Raw genomic sequence first — 17,688 nt, forward strand, 5'->3', positions numbered from 1 at the left:
CACCTGAATATACAGAGTGACAAATTTAGCTTGCCTGCACCAAGCTAAATTTGGTTAGTGATATAAGAAAAAAGCTGTTTCTACTACTTAAGCCATTAACTCACATGAGTTAGCTTTTGGTCTAAGGATATATACTATAGTATGTAAATTGAGAGGGTGAGGTTTGGTGTCTTAAGCTCCTCCAAAAGAAACTGATGATAATGTAACACTGTAACACCTTTCCTGCCCCTTATTGCCATCAACAATGCTTAAGACTCAGTATCATAAGGGATATGTATGAGTTGTCCAGGGTCTTTCAGGGACAGTGACTCATACTAAAACTCCTCCATTACTCTAGTTAATTTGGTGCAATTAAGAACACCACAACCATAAAACACTATTTATTTATGAAACTTTATTATTTGTATATAGGTTATTATGTTTAATGCATAGAATATATTTGAGTCAGTGATGGAAGGAAATGTAATGAAGAAGTAAGTAAAGACCAAATCTTTAAGGATATTGCAGGCCAAGCTATGGCTTGTGAATTTTATCCTTAGGCTATGGGTAGAATGGCCATACATTTCTGTTTGACTAGAGCAGTTCCAATCTATGCCTTTTTTTTATAGAGTAATGTTTAATATCACCACTTTTCATTCAAAAAATTTACTGATTTGGAGGATCCTAGCGATATGTTGGTAGTAGCAACACAGATTTTCAACGACTTCAAATCCTCATGTAAAAATAGACAGATCAATCAAATATTAAGATCAACAATGGGTAAAAAAATTTGCTACACAATGAGGTGACAAAGCATCCTTGTGAATCACAGATTACAAGACATAAGGGATAAAACACTAATAGCTACATGACTTTTATCATGTTAGAGTCTGTGCAGGACTTGAAAACAGGAGATCTGTAAAAGGATCAACAGGTATTCCACAGAGATCCTCATTGGTGAATCTGAGGCCGGAGTCTTAGGAAATCTTATCAGATATTGAGGTAATTTGGGATGAATTTTGTCCGATCCCATGCAGGGTGGTTACATGGGACACGGATGAGATTTGAAGGGGCTAAAGCATACCAGTCCCTGTGATTCCTCAACCTTAACCAGCCTGGTTTCTCTTACATGATATAGGACCACACTGAGTAGTAGTTGCTGAAATGGTATCAAAATTAAGTCATATAGGGACGGGACAGATGAAGGAAAGAGAACAACCAAGTAGAACTGAAGGAGAGTTACAAAGGTAGGAAATTTTAGAAAGCTAGAAAGCAAGGAGTTTTTTTGTTTTTTGTTTTTGTTTTTTAATACTGTGAAAACAGAAAATGGAGCTTTGTGAAAGCAGAAAAGGTATCCTTAACAAATCACCACTTAAAAGTTCAGGAAATACATTGAACAATAGGAAAGTACTGAGGTAAAATTTCCTTTGAAGTCATCATAAGGAAAAAGAAAATTAAGAGTAAAATGGCATTTCTACCATGAAAGTACTACAGAAAGCATAGAGGCACACTCAAAACAAATCCATACTGTAGCTATCATTTGTTAACTAAAAGATATTAGAAAAATAATACAAAACATGAAAGACCAACATCAGCCAGAAAAAAACTTCAGAAATGAGATAAAAGTCTATAAATAATTAGAACTGAAATAAAATTTTTTAATAAGTGATTACTAAACTAGAGAAAACCCATGACCAGGCCGGGCGCGGTGGCTCAAGCCTGTAATCCCAGCACTTTGGGAGGCCGAGACGGGCGGATCACAAGGTCAGGAGATCGAGACCATCCTGGCTAACCCGGTAAAACCTCGTCTCTACTAAAAAAAAATACAAAAAACTAGCCGGGCGAGATGGTGGGCACCTGTAGTCTCAGCTACTCGGGAGGCTGAGGCAGGAGAATGGCGTGAACCCGGGAGGCGGAGCTTGCAGTGAGCTAAGATCCGGCCACTACACTCCAGCCTGGGCCACAGAGCGAGACTCCGTCTCAAAAAAAAAAAAAAAAAAAAAAAGAAAACCCATGACCAAATAAATAGAACAGAGAGTGACTTAAGAGAAATAGAATGTGAAAAGGGGGAAATTTCTAAAAAATGAAGAGAAATGGGAGAGAGAACTTCTTCTACCCAAGATGGACTAACAAGAATTGAACTTACATTCTTACATTCTTAGTATAAAAAATATATAGAAAATATAATAAGATACATTAAAAATTCATTTTAGATATTAGAAAACAGGAAAAAAGAAAACTATGATTACTGAGAGAAGAAAAACAAACAAGGTAGCCATACAGTTCTTTTGGATTGCTGCCTAAGGTACATTCTAGACCATGGTGCATGAAGGGGTATCCTAAACAGAGCACAGCAGTTTTTCTCAGTTGAGGAAACAGAGTTGTTTAAGTTGTCTTAAAACAACTTTAAGAAGTTGAACTGGCTAAATATTTTAGATCAGAGTTCCAGAAAAGAAGGAGCTACAACATTAAAAACATAACCCAAACAAAAAATAACCTAAAAATTTGCACTGGGACATCTTGGGACTATGACTCGGGAATACATAGCATGAAATGCTACAAGGGACAAAAATTGACAGGGCAGCTCTAAGTTTAATAATTTTCAACTCTCATTGCAAAACATGAAATTAATGTAACATTAGAGCTTCAGTAAGTCAGGATCTGGAGTCCTCACTGATCGACTAGGGTTTGTGACAGATTCCCAGAATCATCATGCCCTATTTTCAGACTACAACTAGATTTAAAGTAGAGCATAGTCTAAACTCTACAACAAAGACTAAGAACAAACATTAAATTAATAAAGATGAGTTGCAAGTAGTTTAACTGCTTGTGAGATCAAAGCCAAACAAATTTAAGAGAAGAAAACAAAATTGATACACTCTATAGTGTAATATTTGCAATGCTTAACACTCCACCAATCAAATATTGACTAATCAAAACTATTTTTGAAAAAACTGATAGTTTTGCCAACAAGTGGGAGAATGATACCCCCAGCTGGGAGAGATATAAGTGATGCCTCAGATGTAGCAGAAATGATGGAATTTCAGACAATTATTTTATTTTATTTATTATTATTTATTTGTTTTCAGGCAGGGTCTGGCCCTGTCACCCAGGACAGTGGCATGATCTTGGCTCACTGCAACCTCTACCTCTGGGGCTGAAGCCATCCCTCCACCTCAATGTCCTTAGTAGCTGGGACTATAGGTGCATACCACCATGCCCAGCTAATTTTTGTATTTTTGGTAGATGAGGTTTTTGCCATGTTGCCCAGATTGGTCTTGAACGCCTAAGCTCAAGTGATCCATTCATCTTGGTCTCCCCAAGTGCTGGGATTACAGGCATGAGCTACTGAATCCATCCCAGGCAATAATTTTAAAACAGTAGTTATAAATATAATCAATATCCTCCAAATTAAATATGAGTATAATGAAAAACCAAATGAAACTGCAAAATAAAATGGAGCCGTTAGAGATGAAAATACAATATTTATAATAAAAATCCCTGCATGAGATTAAAACAGAATACACAATAAAAAAATCAGTGCCCTTTTAAATATAAGCAAATAAGCTATCTAAAATAAAGTACACATAGGAAAATTAAGAAAAACAAAAGAGCAACATCGCAGTGACCAGTGGGAAAATTATCAAGTAATCAAAAATTCAGGTAATTGGGATCTCAGAAGGGGAAGAACTATGGCTTCCTCTAGCTTTCCCAGTTCTACCAAATATAAAAAAAATACTGATTTCACACAAACTCTTCCAAAACATAGGAAAGGAGGGACCAATTACCATGTCATTTTATGAAGACAGCATTACCCTGATACTAAAAATAAATTTAAAAAATTAAAAGGAAAGAAACCATATATCATTTTTGCTCCAAGCATAGTACTAAAATTTTTTAACAAAATATTACCAAATTGCAGCAATATGTATTTAAAAAAATCACACCATGCTCAAGTGGAGTTTACCTCCAATATCAAAAGTTTGCTTTATTTTAAACAAAAAATCAAAGCAATTATCATATTAACTGAAAAAGGAAAAAAAAGTTCATCTTAATAAAGACAGGAAAAGTATTTGAAAAACTTAATATCCATACATGAGGAAAGCTTTCCTTATGCTAGGAATAGAATAGAATTTCCTCAATCTGATAAAGAGAATCTACAGAACATCTACAGCTAACATCATCTTTAATAGTAAAAAAAAAAGGCATTATGCCGAGCATCCTAGCCCACTAAAAATTGGAAGGAGGGTAGTAAAAAGTAAACCGTTTTGAAAAAAATAATTTTCAAAAATTTTTAGGTGACACAGTCATACATGCATATGTGCTAAAAAGTCTGCCAAAAAGCTACAAGAATTAAAAAATTAATTTACTGAGCTCATGGTGTACAAGGTCAATGAGAGAAAGTCCAGTTGTATTTCTTTATGCTGGCAATGAATAAGTAGAAATTAAAATATTAAGATACCAGTTTCAATGGAATAAAACTGAAATAACTAGGCATAAATTTAGCAAATTATTTAAAAGGCCTCAAAACTATAGAATTTTGCTCAGAAAACTTTAAAAAAGACTTAAATAAGTTGAGACTTTCCATCTTCAGGTAAGATTTGGTAATTTATAAATAAAAAGGGTTTAGTTAACTCACACTTTTGCATGACTTGGGAGGCCTCAGGAAACTTAAAATCATGGTGGAAGGCAAAGCAGAAGCAAGCATCTTCTTCACAAGGCAGCAGAAGAGAGAGCGGGAGCAGGGGGAAGCACCAGACACTTATCAAAATAATATAATAATAATAATAATAATAATAATAATAAAAAATAATAGATCTCGTGAGAACTCCCTTACTATCATAGAACAGCATGAGAGAAATTGCCCTCAAGATCCTGTCACCTCCCAGCTGCAGGTCCCTCCCTAGACATGTGAGGATTACAATTTGAGATTAGATTTGGGTGGGGGTCACAGAGCCAAACCATATCAGATGTTAAATTATTCTATAGATTCAACACAATTTTAATAAACACACTAGCAAGCCTTCTTGAAGATATTTATTTATGAACTCTGTATGAAAATACAGGACACCTAGGATAGTGAAAACACTTCTGGGAAAAGAAGAACATAGTTGCCAACATATGTTAATATTTGGCGTAATGATTCAAGAAGAGATAGGTCTGAAATAAGCTCAAACATATTGGGTACATTGATTTTTTTTTTTTTTTTTTAGTTTTTACAAATAGACAAGGAGTAGAGAAAATGGCAATTATTGAATATATGTGTGAAGAAGATCCTACCTATGCACAATAGACATATCAGAAGAAAGTTAAAGCACAATTAAAAAAACAAAATACGTCATTTGATATATATAAACATTTTATATATATACACACACACAAACATACACACACACAAACATATACATACATATGAAAAACCATACTTCATACCTGAGAATATTGCCCCAGAATGACCAACATCAAGAGATATTCTAGTGAATAACTAGTAAAATAACTGGAAAAAATATCCTTTGGCTATCTAGGCAAAAAGAAAAGGTGACTTATAAGAAAATGAAAATTTAGTAACTTTTAGTCTTGTTAACAGTAATACTTAATTCGAGATGACACATTTAAAATACTCAAGGAAAAAAAAATGTGAGCCAAGGATTTTATATTTAGCAAAATCTATATTCTAGTATAGTAGGATCAAAAAATTATCAAAGTAAAATGAATTACGGAATATTTACCCCATGAACTCTTCCTCAGGAATCTACTAGATAATAAGCTTCAGACAACCAAAATAATAGAGAGAGACAGACTTAAGAATAGGTCATAAGTATCAACTGTATAGTTACTTATAAAACTAGGACTAAATGGAAGTTAAATTAATAGAGACAGAGTACAGTATGTGATGGCTATATATTTTTATGAGGTAGAAATCATGATATATTAAAAAATGGGGGAAGAAGAAGGTATACAAAAATGTAACTAGTTTCAGGTATTATAAAAGATATAGTAATATTAATATTGAACTTTCATATCCCTTTTTTGGTATTGCAGAATGTGGTAGTTGGCTAGAGCTGCCAAAACAAAATACCACAAACTGGCTGGCTTAAACAACAGAAATTCATTGCCTCACATTTCTTCAGTCTAGAAGCCTGAAATCTAGGTGTCTGCATGACTGGTTCCTTCTCAAGTCTCTGAGGAAGACTCTGTTCCATGGTTTCTCTTAGCTTCTGGCTAGGCCCAGGTTTTCTTTGACTTTTAGATGGGGTTCTTCCTGTGTCTTCACATTGTCTTCTGTGTTTCTCTGTCTTTGTGCCAAAATTTCACATTTTTATAAGGACACAGTCATATTTGATTAGGGCTCGCTCTAATGACCTCATCTTAACTTCATCATCTGCAGAGACCCCATTTCCAAATAAGGCCACATTCAAAGGTATTGGCAGTTTTGACTTCAACGTCTTTTGGGAGGCACAATTAAACTCATAAAATGAGATAAAGCAAATTATTAATAACGGGAAATTGTAATCTATTGTAACTTTAATGTAGAAAACCAGGATTCTCAGTGTGGAAAAATGGAGACATAGATCTAATATAGTTGTAAAGCTTAGTGTCCCAATTTTGTATCAGTTTAAACTTAAGTAGGTGTGTGTCCCTGTGTGTGCTCTGGCATTTTCATTATAAAAATATACTCTGACTATATAAATCCATAGCCCTAGTACACAGAGCATATTTAGCATTACATTTACCTCCTGAAGCATATGTGCCTCTGCAAATTATCCAGTTATTAATACAATTTAGTAGTGAACACTGTGGCTAAAGTGAATGCAGAAGACTGTCTAATAGTCGCCGTCTATTTTGCAAACTTATTTGATTGGGCTCCTTAGCTTTATAGTACTTTTCTCATGTAGCATGTACATCAGTCCACTTTAAATATCTTAATTTAGTAAAGGTTGAAAAAGAAGACTTTAATGGATGCATGGATCAGTATCAGGGCCAGAACCGAAAACTTTCAGGGCCTGAGACATGCATTTCACTGGTTTATGGTGATGAATTCATGAGTTTGGATCTAAAGTATTGATTTTATGTTTAAAGTTTTCTTCCCCAAATGCTATCCAAATAATAATAGAAAGTATAGGAAAAGGAATTACAAAATGTGCAAAAAAAGTGAACGTGTCTTACAGTAGATCTGTAAAATATAGCATGGATTTTTCTTCACAGAGTAACTTTTGAGAATAAATGGGTGTAAGCTTTGAACTCTGAGTCACTCAATCCAAACACCTAAAAAAAAGAAAAAAATCTGATTTTGGCTGCATCTATACACAAAGTTTGATGATTTGCCCAATTGTTTGTTATTTCCAACAATCTATAGTACAATTGGTCACTAATATGTAGAAAAATTCATGTATAGCAAAGTAGGAATACATTTTAGCTGTGATGTGGAGTTAGGATAGTGCTAGAATAGGCATAGTTCCTTATCTGTCATGATGAGCAAGTTATTTTGCATGTTAGAGAAACAATATTAGCAAATGTTGCTTACCAAACACTAAGTTGCCTCACCCCAGCATACCTCAGTAAGAAACCCAAAGAATATACTTTGGGAAATTTATTCAAGAGGAAAATTTAGTCTTTTAATATTAACTAATACTAATTATGGGTGTCTCAGGTTATCATGTTTAGAGATAGAAACTCTAGTTACTGATTATTGATTACCATAGTCTTGTCTTATCTTTAAATCCTCACTGCAATTCCTTTGTCCTTTTATTTTTGTACATTTAATATTTTCTCTTAAATATATGTATACATTAATTTTATGATTATGTTATTGCTATCTATCATTTTTTGGGTATTATATATTCGGCTTTCTTTTAAAATGATTCTTAAATAGCACCCAAAACCATCCTCTGATATAGGTACTATTTTATTCTCATTTTAAGTTGATGAAACTGAGGCATAGAAAATATAGGTAATTTGCTGAAGTTCACAAACAAACTCAGACAGACTGATATCATTTTGAGAGCATAATTAGAGTTTTACCAATTTTTGTATACGCTATATTACATTTTTGTATACCCTTGTTCCAAGTTGTTACTTCAAGATCAATACCCAGGAAATGTTCTGGGTAGGCTGATTCTTGATGAATAAGTAGATGTTTTCCAGGTTGACAGAGTGGGAAAAGACTTTCCAGGCAGAAGCAATCACAGAGTCCAGCAGATGAAAACTGTCAACTGCTTTATTCTAGTGATATAGATGTATACTAGATGCATGCCTATTATTACATTTAGGAAAGGAAATATTTATTTATGAAAGTTTTGACATGAAACAGTAATATTATAGCTCTATATAAATTGTGTCTACTATCTACTAGGAAAAGACATAGAGGAGAGTTGTAATCTCTTTCAGTCTATGAAAATAGTACACTGAACTTAGACTATTTAGATTACAGTTGATTTGGGATAGAGATGGAATTACATTAAGATGTTAATGATCATAATGGTTGTGCACTGCCTATATATTTCATAATGCAATGAATATAATAATTACATTTGTCATCCTAACAATAAGACACATATGGAATATTATTGTATGTGCTTAATAGAGAGAATATTAGTTTAGCTCAAAGTATTTGATAAGGATGTATTAATTCATGATGTAATTAAGAAAGTTATTCAAATATAATGATTTCAAAATTTTCTAAACATTCTGAAATAAAAATATAACAACCTAAGCTATTTTAAATGTAATTTAGAGAATTATTGTGTCTTTTTCTCAGTAAGCAAATACACATACACATTTATTATTCATCTTCAAGAAGGTGAATTGACATGTCCGAACTTGTAAGTCATTCAATGAAAAACAATATAATAAAGTAACTTTTTAAATATTGGGCTATGATCAACTCTTAAAATTAATTCCTATTTTTTCCATAGATAGAACATCACGGGAATTCTTGAAGGATGCCAAAACTAATAACCATTCTAGTAACTCATGAAACAATAGCAATATATGATTTTATTCTCATTAAATCTTGTACTAGAGTAATTGAAATGACATTGAGCAGCAATTACCCCAATAGCTCCTAGGAATACCTAAAGAAAAGACACAGAGTAAATGTTCTTCAGGCATGAAGGGTAAGTGGGAAGGCTAAAAGTGGCAGTAGATATTTCAGAAATGAAAAAAAGTTTAAAGTGTTGGCTCAAGGGCAGTTTGAAGTTATAATGAGTCATCATAAAAAGTCTGATGCTGTGTGTATACAAGTATTTTTTCATATAACTGTATTGGTGTTGGGAGAATTTCTTAGACATTTTCAGCATATAATCATGATGTTCAAACTGTAGCTTACACTATTTTAACTCATAGATTTTAGTAGACACGTTTGACTTAACAAGGTAATGAAATTACATTCCATTTGGTGGTTTTAGTCTTAATTTACTACATGAGACCCTACCAGATTAAAAGAGTTAATGTTGCTTCTTTCTTCTAAAATAGATTCTAAAACTCATTAAATGGGGGCCAGTAGTAAGGACAAAATAGAGAAACAGAAAATCCTAGCTTCTGTGTATTGTTCTGCCTCTTATTTAACCCAAGTACTCCATTAAACACTTTCAGATCTTCTGCATCCTTATTTTTTCTTTCCCCGCAATCTTTACTAAAACCTGCTTTCCAGAATAAATCAGATACTAGTGATTTAAAGCAATGTCTGCATGAAGACAAACTGGGTACAAGGCAGAAACATTTAGATATCCTGTTGGAATCCATCCAAATATGCTTTTATATGTCTATGCATTAAATGTCAGTAGAAAATTAAGTCCTTGTGTTTCCGTCCAAAGAATATTTGCATTTCATTATGCCTGCTGAATAAAAAGTTTTGTTCTTTATAGAAAGAAATTTATCAACCATTAATGAAAGCAGTCCAGTATTTGCTTCCTATTACTCACAAAATTGGACCAAATGTTGACGCTCTTTACTTGTGCTTTTTTATCTAATCTAAGTTTCTTCTATCAGCAAATAAAGTATAGATTTTTGTTGCCCCCTCTTTTCTTCTTTCATAAACTAGAGGAGAGTTTATAAAACTCTTGTCTTTTTTCCATATTCTATCAAAGTCATGAAGACACATTTACTGCCTTAAACTGTGGTAGATAGGGCATTGAAAATTAGTGCCTAGGCAGTGGATGAATTTTGCTGCATGAATGGACTATTTTGGGCAGGATGTGGTAATCCAACCAATGTTTTAAGTGAAAACATTGGTTATCATAGGAAAGATATAGTTGTATTAATTTACTTTATAGCACAGTATGGTCAGAGCCACAAAACCATATACCCAGTTTTAGAGCAAACATACATTCTGTTTATTCCTCTTCATTGCGGTTATTGGAAGGATTGTTCTGTGGTCTTGATATATTTTTCACATTCGGTCTTTCTAGCTGATTCACATAATGGTTGTCCTCTGCTTCAGTGCATTTTAGCTTAGTTTAGTATTTTTGTTTTACTATAGGGTATATAGCTTTATTGAAGAAGACATGGAAGGTTTAATAATTAAAAAGGAGATTAAAACAAAATGGAAGACAGTTTTCATTGAATTTCAGAGAAGTTTATGGAACCCATGTAATGGAAGATTATGAATGACATTTCATTCTCCATGAGCACTAATTATTCTACCTTGAAATAATTTTTTGTGCTTTCTCACTTTCCAGGAATCCTTAAAATAAACCATTGTCATCTGAAATAGTATGAGCCCCCTGCTTCCTTGCAATCTGACAGACAGAACTAAATGCAATGATACTTCTTCCTTCATATTTATTTTCTGTCAACTTTCCCTCCCACTGGACAAAAGTTATCCACCTTCAACTGTAAATCTTCAATTGTATATTCATGAACCTGAAAATTCTATGTATTCAAAAAACTGGGTTATGTTATTTGAAGGCAGTGGGTGCAAGTATATGCTTCCTTGGATGCTTCGATGACACTGAATGTTCTATATCTTTCTAAGACTTCTATGTTCATTTCTGTGTGTGTTTTTTTTTCCATTTTTTTCATTTTTGAGACAGTCTCATTCTCTCCTCCAAGCTGGAGTGCAGGGGTGCAATTACAGCTCACTACAGCTTCAACCTCCCAGCCTCAACCTCACTCCCATTTACAAGTGAGAACATGTGGTGTTTGGTTTTCTGTTCTTGAGTTAGTTTGCTGAGAACCTCTCAAGTAGTTGGGACTACAGGTAGGCGCCACCACAACCAGCTACTTCTTTGTTTTTGTTTTACTTTTTGTAGCAAAGAGGTTTCACCATTTGCCAGAGCCGATCTCAAACTCCTGGGCCCAAGCTATCCACCACCTCAGTCTCCCAAAGTGCTAGGATTAAGGGTTTGAGCCACCCTGTCTGACCTTTGTTAATTACTCAATATCTTGAAAACATAGGGTTAAACAATTCGAGTTGGCACCCTCTTATAATATCTTTGATATTATCTTCTACCTACTACTTGAATGCCTATAGTGAGGGGAGATCACTTTTTAAGAGGTAGATGATGATAATTTGTTTCCTTCACTAGCTCTGAGCGCTCTAGAAACTGAAAAGAAATTCACTCCCTCTTTGACATGAAGAGTCTCAACTATTTGGAAAATGTTGTTAGTTTATCTTAAGTGTTTTTTAAAGCAATATCTTCAGCTCTTTTTGTTAATTTCATTTAAGAATATGTGAATACTGATTTATTGTAATGACATTTATTTATATTTAGATGCTTTCTTGTCTGTTAATAGTCCTGTTAAATGTGGTACCTGGTTTGATATCTTTAGAGAGAAAGGAAGCTAACACTGAGTTCCAATGATACACCAAGCATTGTATGCTTTCTATATGTCATTTTACGAACTTTTTTTTTTTTTTAATAGGGGAAGCAGCATGGTTCATGGAGGTACAATTTACGTTTAGCAAAATACATTAATCTAAAATGTGCCGCTCCATAAATTTTTACATCCTGGTAGTCACTACCCAGATCCAAATGTAGACTGTTTCCAGCCTATCTGAAATTTCCTAGTGCCTCCTCCCAATCAAGGCCCATCACCCTAAAGGTAACAAGAATTCTGATCTTGATCACCAGAGTAAGTGTTGTCTATTTTTGAACTTCATGTAAAAGAATCATACAATATAGACCCTTAGTACTTTTTGTTCTACACTTTATCTCTAAGATTTACCCACATTTAATCATGATTTTTAGTAAGCATTAAAGTAGGAAGTGTCATCCTCATTTTGCAAATGAAGATACTTAGACACATGGAGGAGTCATTTGTCTAAAACTAGTCAGAACTTGATCCTTAAATATACCTAGACCTAAAATCCAGGACCCTTTCACTAAACCATACTGCCTCTTGGGTTCCCTGAGCATTGTTTTCCTAAGTATTCTCCTTCCAAAATTCCAAATTCATTAACTAACTAAAATAGCAATTAGGGTATTGATTTGAATTTAGTTAATTCTGTAAGTCAATTTTGAGAACAATGATCTCTTAAAAATATCAGAGTTCCAATCAATGAAAATGTTATATTTCTCCATTTATTAAATATTCTTTCAGTAATGTTTATCATTTTCAGTATACCAGTCATATCTTTTAATGATGAATTTCTAAATATTATTTTTAGCATAAATAAAAGCATTTTCAATTTAACTTTAAAAATTTTTGTTGACAATTGAAAGAAGCACGATTTTTTTTGGCATATTAACCTCATATCCAGCAAATTTGCTAAATAAAATTTACTTATTTTTTTTTAGTTTACTTATTTACTAATTTTATTTACTTATTTTATTTAGTAGGTTTTTCATAGATTCCTTAGAATTTTCTGAAATGACATTTATGTTGTCTGTGATTAGATAAATGTTTCCTTCTTTTTTCTTAATTTTTATGCCATTTATTTCTCTTTCTGGACTTACTGCAGCTTGCTAAAACCTCCAGGTAAATATTGACTTGTTACCAATTTTAGTGACTGAGTGTTCAGGTTGCCTCAATTATTATATGATGATTATGATGTTAGCGATAGGTTAATAATAGGTTTTTTATTATTATTGGTTTGAGAAAATTTCCTTTTTAAAAAAATTATTATTATACTCTAAGTTCTGGGGTACATGTGCAGAACATACAGGTTTGTTTATACACGTACCATGGTTGTTTGCTGCATCCCTCAACCCATCACCTGCATTAGGTATTTCTGCTAATGCTATCCCTCCCCTAGCCCCCTACCCTCTGAAAGGCCTCAGTGTGTGATGTTCCCCTCCCTGTGTCCATGTGTTCTCATTGTTCAACTCCCACTTATGAGTGAGAACATGTGGTGTTTGGTTTTCTGATCTTGCGTTAGTTTGCTAAGAATGATAGTTTCTAGCTTCATCCATGTCCCTGCGAAGGATATGAACTCATCCTTTTTTATGGCTGCATAGTATTCCATGGTGTATATGTGCCACATTTTCTTTATCCAGTCTATCATTGATGGACATTTGGGTTGATTCCAAGTCTTTGCTGTTGTTAATAGTGCCACAATAAACATACATGTGCATGTGTCTTTGTAGTGGAATGATTGATAATCCTTTGGGCATATACCTAGTAATGGAATTGTTGGGTCAAATAGTATTTCTAGTTCAAGATCCTTGGGAATCGCCACACTGTCTTCCACAATGGTTGAACTAATTTACACTCCCACCAACAGTGTAAAAGTGTCCTATTTCTCCACATTCTCTCCAGCATCTATTGTTTCCTGACTTTTTAATGACCACTATTCTAACTAGTGTGAGATAATATCTCATTGTGGTTTTGATTTGCATTTCTCTAATATCCAGTGATGATGAGCATTTTTTCATATGTTTGTTGGCTGCATAAATGTCTTCTTTTGAGGAGTGTCTGTTCATATCCTTTGCCCACTTTTTGATGGGGTTGTTTTTTTCTTGTAAATTTGTTTAGGTTCTTTGTAGATTCTGGATATTAGCCCTTTGTCAGATGGATAGATTGCAAAAATTTTCTCCCATTCTGTAGGTTGCCTGTTCACTCTGATGATATTTTCTTTTATTTCGACTTTACTGAGATTTTTTTTCTAATTAACAGGCTTTGAATTCAGTAAACTTGTTTCTCCATCTACTATTTATTTTTGATGGTAAACCAACCTCAACTTTCTTAGATAAGCCCTGCTTGGTCACGACAGAGGTCCTTTTCCTATATTGCTAGATTCAATTTGCTAGTATTTTGGCACTTAGGTTCATGATAATTATCAATCTGTAAATTTCATCTTCTAATATCTCATCAGGTTGTAGTATCAGGTTATGCTGGTCTCACCAAATAATATTTGAAGTATTCTCCCTTCTATTTGCTGAAAACTCTCTGTAATATTGAATTTGTCTCTTTTTTGTATCTTTGATAGAATTATACAGTGAGACCGTCTGGACCTAAAATTTTCTTTGTAAGGAGGTCTTTAATTATAGACCCAGTTTCTTTTACAGATACAGAGTGATTTACATTTTCTATTTCATTTTATTTCATATATATTATATGAATATATATTACATATATTCATATACATATATTTATTTTAGATATTATTCTTTTAACTACTAGAAATTGAGTTGTATTCTTTTTTATTCTTTCTTTTGTTGTAGAATATAAATTCTCTTGAGGTTTGTTTGTGGTGATTGGTTTTTCTCTTGACTGTGGTATATAGTTTCCATCAGTAGAAACTCTAAGATAATATCCAGGCTCTCTCTCTCTCTCTCTGTCTCTCTCTCTCTGTCTCTCTCTGTGTATATATATATAGAGAGAATATGTATATATATGGGGAGAGAGAGAGAGAGAGAGAGAGTGTGTGTTAACTGTGAGACAGCCTCAGGCAGCTCAGGCAGGTCCTTCAGGACATATTCCAGAAGAAGGCATTGTTATCATAGGAGATGACAGCTCCATGCGTGTTATTTCCTTGAAGACCTTCCAGTGGAAAAAGACATGGAGGTGGAAGACCCTAAATAGGCCTAGGCTAAGGTGTGTGTGTTTGTGTCTTAGTTTTTAACAAAAAGTTTAAGAAGTAAAAAAAAAAAATTAAAAATAGAAAAAAGGTTATACAATGAATCTCTAAAGAAAATATTTTTGTAAAGCTGTACAATAATGTGTATTTCAAGATAAGTGTTATTACAAAAACATCAAAGAGTTAAAAAATAAGTTTAAAAAGTAAAAAAAAACCTTACTCTAAGCTAAGGTTAATTTATCATTGAAGAAATAAAAATGTTTTTCAGTAAGCATGATGTAGCCTAAGTGTCAAGTGTTTATCAAGTTTATAGTAGTACAGAATACTATCCTGGACCTTCACCCTCACTCACCCACAGAAATTTCCAGTCCTACAAACTGAGTTCATGGTAAGTGGCCTATACAGATTTACCATTTCAAATCTTTTATACCATATTGTTACTGTAGCTTTTCTATGTTTAGGTACACAAATACTTACTATTGTGTTACAATTGCCTGTAGTATTCAGTACAGTAACATACTATAAAGGTTTTTAGTCTAGAGGCAATCGGCCATATAGCCTAGGTGTATAGTAGGCTATACCACTTCAGCTTGTATAGGTTCATTTGATGATGTTCACACAATGACAAAAATTGCCTAACAATGAATTTCTCTGAACGTATCATCATTGTTAAGCAACATATGAACATAAGTTGACATTATTTTATTATTTTTACCAGGTTTTTTTTATAATGTACTTTTGCTGGCGGCACATTCTCTAACCTTTTCTTAGCTGAAAATTCTTTCCATCAGCTCATCTAAAAGATAATTAGGTTGGATGTAGAATTATGGGTTTGTAGAAACCTATATCTATTAAATGATTTCATTGTCTTCTGTTCTTTATTGTTTCTTATGGGAAGTTAGCTATAATTAATATTATTATGTGTATTTTTCCTCTGGCTGTTTTCAAGACCTTTTGAAAAATTTTTGGTTTCCTATCTATTGACCTTAATGCATCTGGGGATGTTTATCCTTATTGTTATCCTACTTGGGGTTTGCTGAATTTCCTTGGTATGCAGTTTGTGTTTCATCCAGTTTGATATGTTTTTATCCATTCTTTTTAAAAATATATTTTCTGTCTCATTTGCACTTTATATCTCTTTGTGGAATTACAATTCTACATATATTATTTAATATTGTCCTATATGTCACTGAAGTTCTGTTCTCTTTATTTTTCTTATTTATTTTCCTCTCTGTTCTTCAGATAGGATGATTTATGTTTACATGTCTTCAAGTTCACTGAACATCTCTTCTGCTGTCTCCAAGTTTTTATGTATTTAATTCAGTAATTTATCTATTTTAGATATTATCCTTTTAAATACTAGAATTTGAGTTGTATTCTTTTATATTCTTTCTTTTGTTTTAGAATATAAATTCTCTTGAGGTTTGTTTGTGTTGACTGCTTTTTCTCTTGACTGTGGTATATAGTGTTTCCATCAGTAAAAACTCTAAGATAATATCCAAGCCACTCTAACTTGGTGATATGCAAGTTCCAGACAAAGTCTTCTGTGATGGACGAAACTGAAGCTTACATTCAGATTCAGCTGGGGTCCTTAGATTCTTTTTCCACATATAATTCAAGGATCTTTCAAATATTTGAGAGATTTCTAGAAGAGTTAAACTTGCTCCCCAACTCTCAGATCACTCTTCCTAGTATTTAATACCCTAAGTTGCTAGCTTCTTTTGTGGCCTGAACTCAGTACTTTGACCTCTCAAGTCAATAAGACTGTAAGTTTCTGTTTGAGTGCAAAGGACCCCTTATTATGTAGTTTGTTGAGTGCTTTCAAGAGAAAGGCTGAATTAGTATAGCTCTCACCCTGTGCAATTTACTTGTTGGAAAGATTGAATTTCCTGTACTTTCTCTCTGATATCCTTTACTTCCCAGTGCCTTTAAAGAGTTATACATGTGTTAATATTTGTTGAGAGTTTATAATCACTATTTGTTAGTGGATTTGTCCAACACCAGCTACACTGAATTTAGAACCAGAATCTTAAGATGTGGAGTTTTAATTAACTTGAGTAAGTAAAACCAAACTTTAGGCCTATGTGATAGGCCTAGACTTTCCCCACAACATCTGAAACTGCCCTATTGTGCTGTAGGCATCAATGAATGTTGGCTGATTTAAAGTTAATTAAATCTGAGCAATTGAGCAACATTGGAGAAAATGATACCACAAAGCAGATTGATATCACTATAAATTCATGATCACTAGCTTCAAGTACGTCCAAAACATTGCCTGACAATTTCACTGTATTTCTTGTTTTCGATTCATTCTCTTAGTTTTATAATAATAATTTCAAACTTTCTCATGCTCCTTAGGTCTCTAGCAACCTTTCCCTATAAAGCCCACTGTCCTCATCACTATTAGTATATAATTTTGCTTTTTGCTATATAGTGAATAATAAAATCATCAGAAATAAATGCTTCCAACTTTTTGGCAGCAACCCTACAACTTACATACATCTGCCTCCAACACAAAAGGTGACTGGAATAGTGATTGGCACATAATAAGCATTAAATAATAGCAATCATCTTTACCATATCATCTCAGCAGCATTATTATATGTATCATTGTTTTCATTATTGTATATATTATATTTTATATTGTTATCTAACATCTTTTCTCAATTCCTTCACTTGTTTCTCCAACCGTGTTCTCTCTTGAGTGCTCAGAAATTTTATATTATCATTTGACCTTCTCCTCTCTC

Source organism: Theropithecus gelada, chromosome 15 (assembly GCF_003255815.1).
Source record: "Theropithecus gelada isolate Dixy chromosome 15, Tgel_1.0, whole genome shotgun sequence".
Taxonomy (NCBI): domain Eukaryota; kingdom Metazoa; phylum Chordata; class Mammalia; order Primates; family Cercopithecidae; genus Theropithecus; species Theropithecus gelada.